Raw genomic sequence first — 9,030 nt, 5'->3', positions numbered from 1 at the left:
GAGTGGGTCCAGTTCAGTGAGTCAGGACATGGGCATGGGGCAGGACTGTGTTGATGGGGTGTGTCGGTCTGCGGGAGTTGGAGCTTGTCAGCTGCAGCAGGCTTGGGATTCTCAAACAGCCACCTAGGGGATCAACCACAATTTCCAATGCCTGAAACAGTTGGGTGCTCCCACACCTGGGGCCAGCCCCAGCCAGCTGGATTACTGAGATTTGACAACAGCTTTGTAGGCTAGGGGCCTACAGCAATTGTAAGCCACTGAGCCTAGCAACAAGCCAAGCTGGGAGCCTACTCACTTAACAGAAAGCCTGCAACAGGAATGTGCTATTAGAGCTTGCAACCAACTGTGCTGGGGCCCCCATGCCCGATAAAAAGACAAAAGTGACTGTAGCAGCTTCATGCAGCTGAGCATTACAACCAGCCGGGGGGACAGCCAAGCCTCCCTGGGCACATGAAGCAAGAGCAGCCCTGCCAGAAAAGAAGGACACAGGTAGCCCTCACAGGGGGACACTCCTGGAACATTTGGAACTCGTGAAAAGAGGGAAGCACACTTCTGGACCTCATAAAGGATCTCTTGCTTAAGGCCACCTCTCCAAGTTTGGGAGACATAGCTGATCTACCTAATAGATAGACATAAGCACAGAGGAAGAGGCAAAATGAGGAGGCAAAGGAATACATTCCACATAAGGGAACAGGACAAATCCACAGAAAAAGAACTAAAGGAAACAGAAATAAACAATCTACCTGACAAAGAGTTCAAACAAAAAGTCATAAGGATTCTCACTGATCTTGGGAGAAGACTGGATGAGCACTGTGAGAACATCAACAAAGAATTGGAAAATAGAAAAAAGAACCAATCACAAATGAAGAATACACTACTGGAAATGAAAAATTCAGTAGAGGGAATCAATAGCAGAGTAGATGACACAAAAGAATTGATCAGCGAGCTGAGTGCAAGACTAGAGGAAATCACCCAGGCTGAACAGATAAAAGAAAAAATAATTAAAAAGAACAAGGACAGTCTAAGGGAAATCTGGGATAACGTCCAGCACACTAACATCCATATTATAGGTGTCCCGGAAAGAGAAGGGAGACAAAGGAGCAGAGAATCTATTTGAAGAAATAATAGCTGAAAACTTTCCTAACCTAAGGCTGGAAACAGACATCCAGGTACAGGAACCACAGAGAGCAACAAACAAGATAAACCCAAAGAAACCCACACCAAGACAGATTATAATTGAAATTTGAAGAATTAAAGATAAAACCAGTGGCGTCAGCATTGTGGTGGAGTAAGTTCTCCCAGTAATCTCTCCCTTCCAACATACAATGAAAAGAACATTCATACTCCAACAGAGGACATCCTAACACAACACGAGAAACATCAGAGAAACCCATGCAGCCATACGATGGAGGGTCAAGAGGCTGGAATGCCTCCTCAGAGGAGGTGGAACAGGGTAAGAGAAAACATTGCTTCCTCCCCTAGAGACTGTGATCTGGGACTGTGGGCAGCCTCTGAGAGGGAAGGAATGGAGGGGGGCATTCGATCACAGGAACATCAAGGATCTCCAAGGATCCTTGAAGCCTAGAGTGAAGCCCTCTACCAGGGCAAAAGCTTGCATGGGGTGTGACCTTATCAAGCCAACACCCCAGGAGAGCAGATAGCAAGAGCAGAGCGAGCAAACCCCGAGAACATGCAGGAGGAAGTACCCTTCCCTTCACCCACCCTGTGTGGCTCTAGCACCTGGAATCTTGGCTGAAGGCAGAGGGCTCAGACTATGTGGTTCTTGACCCCCACCCAGTGGTGATAGATGGTAACTGCAACCAAATAACACCCAGATGTGAAAAAACAGAGTGACTCCCTCTGGCAATACCAACATTATACTGGATATCCAGACCAGAGAGAAAATGACAAGTACCCAGAAATAAGCCCTGAGGACACAGAAATATGTAATCAAAATGACAAACAATTCAAAATAGCGATCATCAAAAAACTCAATGAGTTAAAACAGAATGTAAAGAAACAAATTGAGTTCAGGAGCTACTTCACAAAAGAGATTGAATCTATAAAGAAGAATCTATCAGAAAGATTAGAGATGAAAGACACAATGGAAGAAATAAAACAAAATATGGATTCCCTGAATGCTTGAGTGGACATCATGGAGGAGCATATCAGCATAATGAAAGATAGACATGTTGAAATGCTCCAGATAGAGGAGGAGAGAGATTTAAGAGTAAAAAGAAATGAAGAAAGTCTCCAAGAAATATCCGACTCAATTAGGAAATGCAACATAAGAATTACAGGTATTGTAGAGGGAGAAGAGAAGAATGGAGCAGAAACCTTGCTCAAAGAAATAATAGCAGAGAACTTCCCAAACCTAGGGAAGGAGATGGAAATCCATGTGGAAGAAGCTAGCAAATCTCCTAAATATGTCAATGTAAAAAGACCTACTACAAGGCATATAGTAGTAACACTGGCAACAGTGAATGACAAAGAAAGAATACTACGGGCAGCAAGGCAGAAGAAAACAGCCTACAAAGGAACCCCTATCAGGCTTTCAGTGGATTTCTCTGCAGAAACCTTACAGGCTGGGAGAGAATGGAATGATATATTCAAATCTTTGAAGGTCAAAAGCTTTCATCCAAGAATACTCTCTCCAGTGAACATATCCTTCAGATAGGATGGAGAAATAAAAACTTTCCCAGACAAACATAAGTTAAGGGAGTTTGTAGCCGTGAGATGTCCCCCCCTACAAGAAATCCTCAAGAAGGCCCTCATACCTGAAAGAAAAGGGAGGAGGGGGTTACAAAGCACAGAGTAAGGAGATAAATAGGTAGACAGAATCAGAGCAGGATAGCAAATACTCAGGTGTGGCATTGAAGACAAAGGGAAGGAAAACACCAAAAACAAAGATAATCTTGTCATTGTAACCACAAACTCATAACACAAGATGGAATAAGATGTGAGAAAAATGGCTTAGGAGGGGAAGATGAAAAGGACTGAATCACTTTAGTCTAAGGAAATAAGAGGCCATCAGAAAAGGGACAATCTTATCCATGAGATTTTGAATACAAATGTCATGGTAACCAACAAACAAGAAAGCAGCACAGAGACACAAATAATAAATAAGGAGAAAACAAAGAGACACAACATAAAAAACTACATAACTCGACTGGTAGATAAAAATACACAGCACGAGAAACAAAGGAAATGCAGGGGAAGCGGAAAATGAATGCTAAAATGGCAGCATTAAGTCCTCATATATTGATAATCACCCTAAAAGTAAATGGATGGAATTCTCCAATAAAAACGCACAGAGTGGTGAGATGAATTGAAGAACAGGACCCAAAAATATGCTGCCTCCAGCAAAAACATCTCAGCTCCAATGACAAACACAGGCTCAGAGTGAAGGGATGGAAGATGATACTCCAAGCTAACGGCAAACAAAAGAAAGCAGGTGTCGCAAGACTTATATCAGACACAGTAGACTGCAAGATAAAACAGGTAAAGAGAGACAAAGAGAGGCAGCATATAATGATCAAAGGGACACTCTCTCAAGAAGAAATAATGCTTATAAATATCTATGCACCAAACACAGGAGCACTAAAGTACATAAAGCAACTATTAACAAACCTAAATGAAGATGTTCATAATAACACAATAATAGTAGGGGACCTCAACACTCCACTCATATCAATGGATAGATCATACAGACAGATAACCAACAAGGAAACAGTGGAAAAACTAAACCAGATGGACTTAATAGACATAGATAGAACCCTCCATCCAAAGACAGCAGAATACGCATTCTTCGCAAGTGCACATGGAACATTCTCAAGCATAGACCATATGTTGGGAAACAAGGCAAGCCTCAATAAATTCAAGAAGATTGAAATAATAACAAGCATTTTCCCGATCACAATGCTATAAAGCTAGAAATTAACTACAAGAAAAATGCTGAGAAAGGGAGGAAGATGTGGAGACTAAAAATCATGCTATTGAACAAGCAATGGATGATTGAAGAAATTAAAGGAGAAATCAAAAAATACCTGGAGACAAATAAAAATGAAATCATACCATAGTAACTCATATGGGATGCAGCAAAAGCTGTATTAAGAGGGGAATTCATCGCAATACAGGCTCAGCTTAACAAACAAGAAAAATCCCAAATAAGCAATCTCAAACTACACCTAATTGAATTAGAAAAAGAATAACAAACAAAGCCAAAAGTCAGTAGGAGAGAAATAATAAAAATCAGAGCAGAAATCAATGCTATTGAAACAAAAAAAAGCGCTAGAAAGGATCAATGAAACAAAGAGCTGGAGGCATCACAATCTCTGGCTTCAAAATGTATGACAAAGCCATAGTGATCAAATCAGCATGGTACTGGCACAAAAACAGACACATAGATCAATGGAACAGAACTGAAAGCCCAGAAATGAAACCGCACGTATACGGACAATCTTCAGCAATGGTGCCAAGAACATACAATGGAGAAAAGACAGTCTCTTCAATAAATGGTGTTGGGAAAACTGGACAGCCACATGCAAAAGAATGATAATCGACCATTCTTTTATGTCATTCACAAAAATAAACTCAAAATGGATCAAAGACTTAAAGGTAAGACCTGAAACCACAAGACTTCTAGAAGAAAATATAGGCAGTACACTCTTTGACATCCGTCTTAAAAGGATCTTTTCAGACACCATGTCTTCTCAGACAAGGGAAACGATGGAAAGAATAAAGAAATGGGACTTCATCAGACTAAAGAGCTTCCACAAGGGAAAACAAGATTGAAACAAAAAAACAAGCCACCAATGGGGAAAAAATATTTGCAAATCATATATCTGACAAAAGGTTAATCTCCATAATATATAAAGAACTCACACAACTCAACAACAAAAACTCAAACAACCCGATCAAAAATTGGGCAGGGGACATGAACAGATATTTCTCCAAAGACGATATATAGATGGCCAAGAGGCACATGAAAAGATGCTCATCATCACTGATCATCAGGGAAATGCAAATCAAAACTCCACTAAGATATCACCTTACACCCGTTAGAATGGCTAAAATAAACAAAACAAAAAATAGCTAATGTTGGAGAGGTTGTGGAGAAAAAGGAACCCTCATACACTGCTGGTGGGAATGCAAACTGGTGCAGCCACTATGGAAAACAGTATGGAGATTCCTCAAAAAACTAAAAATAGAACTACCATCCGATCCAGCCATCCCACTACTGGGTATTTATCCAAAGAACTTGAAAGCAACAATCCAAAGTAACAGATGTACCCCTATGATCATTGCAGCCCTATTCACAATAGCCAAGACATGGAAACAATCCAAGTGCCCATTGACCGATGATTGGATAAAGAAGATGTGGTATATATATATATACAATGGAATACTACTCAGTCATAAAAAGGGGAAAATTTAATCCCATTTGCAACAACATGGATGGACCTAGAGGGACCTATGCTAAGCAAAATAAGCCAGACTGAGAAAAACACACACCAGGTGATTTCACTCCTATGTGGAATATAAACAAGCACATGGACGAAGGAAAAAGCTCAGTTGTTACTGGGGGGAAGGGGGCAGGAGGTGGGCACAGGGGGTGAAGGGGAGCACTTGTGTGGTGACAGACAAGAGATAATGTACAACTGAAATTTCACAATGATGTGAACTATTATGAACTCAAGTAAAAATAGAATTAAAGATAGAGAATCCTAAAAGCTGCAAGAGAAAGGCAACAAGTTACATACAAAGAAAACCCTATAAGGCTGTCAGCTGACTTCACAGCAGAAACTTTACAGGCTAGAAGGGAGTGGCACGATATATTTAAAGTGCTGAAAGGAAAAAGTCTACTGCCAAGCATACTCTACCCAGCAAGTTTATCATTCAGAATGGAAGGAGAGAGAGAGTGTTCCAGACAAGGAAAAACTGAAGGAGTTTATCACCAAGAAACTAACCTTACGAGATATGCTAAAGGGACTAATTTAACGGGAAAAGGAAAGAGCACAGGGGCTGGAATGGTGGTGTAGTGGACAAGTTCATGCACCCTGCTTCAGCGGTCCAGGGTTCACAGTTCTGGATCCTGAGCACAGACCAAGCACTGCTCCTTAGGCCACGCTGTGGTGGCATCCCACATAAAATAGAGGAGGACTAGCATAGATGTTAGCTCAGCAACAATTTTCTTGAAGCAAAAAGAGGAAGATTGGCAACAGATGTTAGCTCAGGGCCAATCTTCCTCACCAAAAATAAATAAATAAATAAAGATCACATATTGGGATAAGAAAATTATCAAAAAGAAAAAGCACAATACAATGACTTTTAAATTCTTCCAATCCAAGAGCTAGAATATTTTTCCATTAGTTTGTGTCCTCTTCAATTTCTTTCAACAATGTTTTATAGTTTTCAATGTACAGGTCTTTCACCTGTTTGGCAAAATTTATTCCAAGGTGTCTTATTCTTTTTGGTGCAATTGTAAATGGGATTGTATTCTTAATTTCTCTTTCTGCTATTTCATTGTTATTGTATAGAAACGCAACTGATTTTTGCAAATTGATTTTGTAGCCTGGAACTTTACTATATTCATTTATTATTTCTCAAAGTCTTTTGGTGGATTCTTTTGGGTTTTCTAGATATAAAATGATGTCATCTGCAAATAGTGACAGTTTCAATGCAATCCCTATCAAAGTTCCAATGACATTTTTCAAAGAAATAGAACAAAGAATGTAAAAGTTATATGGAACAATAAAGATCCTGAATAGTGAAAGGAATCCTGGGAAAAAAGAACAAAGCTGGAGGTATCACAATCCCTGATTTCAAAATTTACTACAAAACTATAGTAATCAAAACAGCATTCTACTGGCACAAAAACAGACACAGAGAGGAGCGACATCAGCATCATGGTGGAGTGAGCCCTCCCCTCAGACTCTCCCGCTATGATGCAATGAAAAGTACATTCATATACCAACAGAGCACATTCACACAACACAAAAGACATCTGAGAGACCCTCGCAGCCATACATCTGAAGGTGGAGGTGCTGGACCTCCAAGAATTAAAGATAAAGAGAGAATCCTAAAAGCTGCAAGAAAAAGGCAACAAGTTACATACAAAGGAAAGCCCATAAGGCTATCAGCTGACTTCAAAGCAGAAATCTTACAGGCTAGAAGCAAGTGGCATGGTGTAGTTAAAGTGCTGAAAGGAACAAACCTACAGCCAAGAATATTCTACCGAGCAAGTTTATCATTCAGAATGGAAGGAGAGAGAGTTTTTCAGACAAGCAAAAACTAAAGGAGCTTATCACCAAGAAACTAGCCTTACAAGAAACGCTAAAGGGACTAATTTAACTTGAAAAGAAAGACCACAGGGGCTGGAACATTGGCCATAGTGGATAAGTTCACACACTCCGCTTTGGCAGCCCTGGGTTTGCAGGTTTGGATCCCAGGCATGGACCTAGCACTGTTCCTTAGACCACGTTGTGGTGGCATCCCACATAAAATAGAGGAGGATTGGCACAGATGTTAGCTCAGCAACAATCTTCCTTCAAGCAAGAAGAGGAAGATTGGCAATGGATGTTAGCTCCGGGCCAATCTTCCTGACTAAAAAAAGAAAAATCGCAAATAGGGATAAGAAAATTAACTAAAAAAGCAATAAAATCACTGGTAAAGGCAAGTATAGAGTAAAAGTAGCAGATCAACCATGTATGAAGCTAAGATGAGGGTCAAAAGACAAAAGTACTAAAATCATCTACTTCCATGATAAGAGGGTAATGGATACATATGCACAAAAAAGAAGTAAGATATGATATCAAAAACATAAAATGTGGGAGAAGGGGACTCAAAGAGTAGAGCTTGTAGAAAGAGGCCCAACTTAAGAGACCATCAACTTAATATAGATTTCTCTATACACAGGTTATTATCTATGAACCTCATGGTAATCACAAAGCAGAAACCTATGATAAATACAGAAATAATTAAGAGAAAGGAACCCAAACATAATACTAAAGAAAGCCATCAAACCACAAGGGAAAACCAAGAGAAGAAGAAAGGAACAGAGAACTACTTAAACATACAGAAAAAAGTAACAAAATGGCAATAAGTACATTCTTATCAACAGCTACTTTAAATGTCAGTGGACTAAATGCTCCAATCAAAAGGCATAGGCTGGCCAACTGGGTAAAAAAAAGACCCATATATATGCTGCATACAAGAAACCCATTTCAGACCTAAAGACACTCACAAACTGAAAGTGAAGGGTTGGAAAAAGATACTCCATGCAAATGAGAAAGAAAAGAACGCTGGAGTAGCAATACTTATATCAGACAAAATAGACTTTAAAACAAAAACTGTAACAAGAGACAAAGAAGGGCACTACATAAAGATAAAGGGAACAATCCAACAAGAGGATATAACACTTGTAAATATTTATCCACGCAACATAGGAGCACCTAAATATATAAAGCACTTATTAACAAACATAAAAGGAGAAATAAACAGTAACACAATAATAGTAGGGAACTTTAACACTCCACTTACACCAATGGACAGAGCATCCAAACAGCAGATCAATAAGGAAACACTGCCCTTAAATGATACCTTAGACCAGATGGACTTAGTAGATATATACAGAAGAATCCGCCCAAAAACCCACAAATGCGCATTCTTTTCAAACGCAAATGGAATATTCTCCAGGATAGATCACATATTAGGCCACAAAACAAGTCTCAATAAATTGAAGAAGATTAAAATAATACCAAGCATCTTTTCTGACCACAACAGTATAAAACTAGAAATCAACTACAGGAAGAAAGTCAGAAATGCAATAAATATGCGGAGATTAAACAAAATGCTACTGAACAATGACTGGGTCAATGAAGAAATCAAAGGAGAAATAAAAAATATCTGGAGACAAATGAAAATATGACATGCCAAAATTTATGGGATACAGCAAAAACGATTCTAAGAGGGAAATTTATAGCAGTACAGGCCTACCTCAACAAACGAGAAAAACCTCAAACAATCTAA

This window comes from Equus asinus, chromosome X, assembly GCF_041296235.1.
Source record: "Equus asinus isolate D_3611 breed Donkey chromosome X, EquAss-T2T_v2, whole genome shotgun sequence".
NCBI classification, from domain to species: Eukaryota; Metazoa; Chordata; class Mammalia; order Perissodactyla; family Equidae; genus Equus; species Equus asinus.
The sequence above is the reverse complement of the archived record's forward strand: the minus strand, read 5'-3'. Positions refer to the sequence as shown.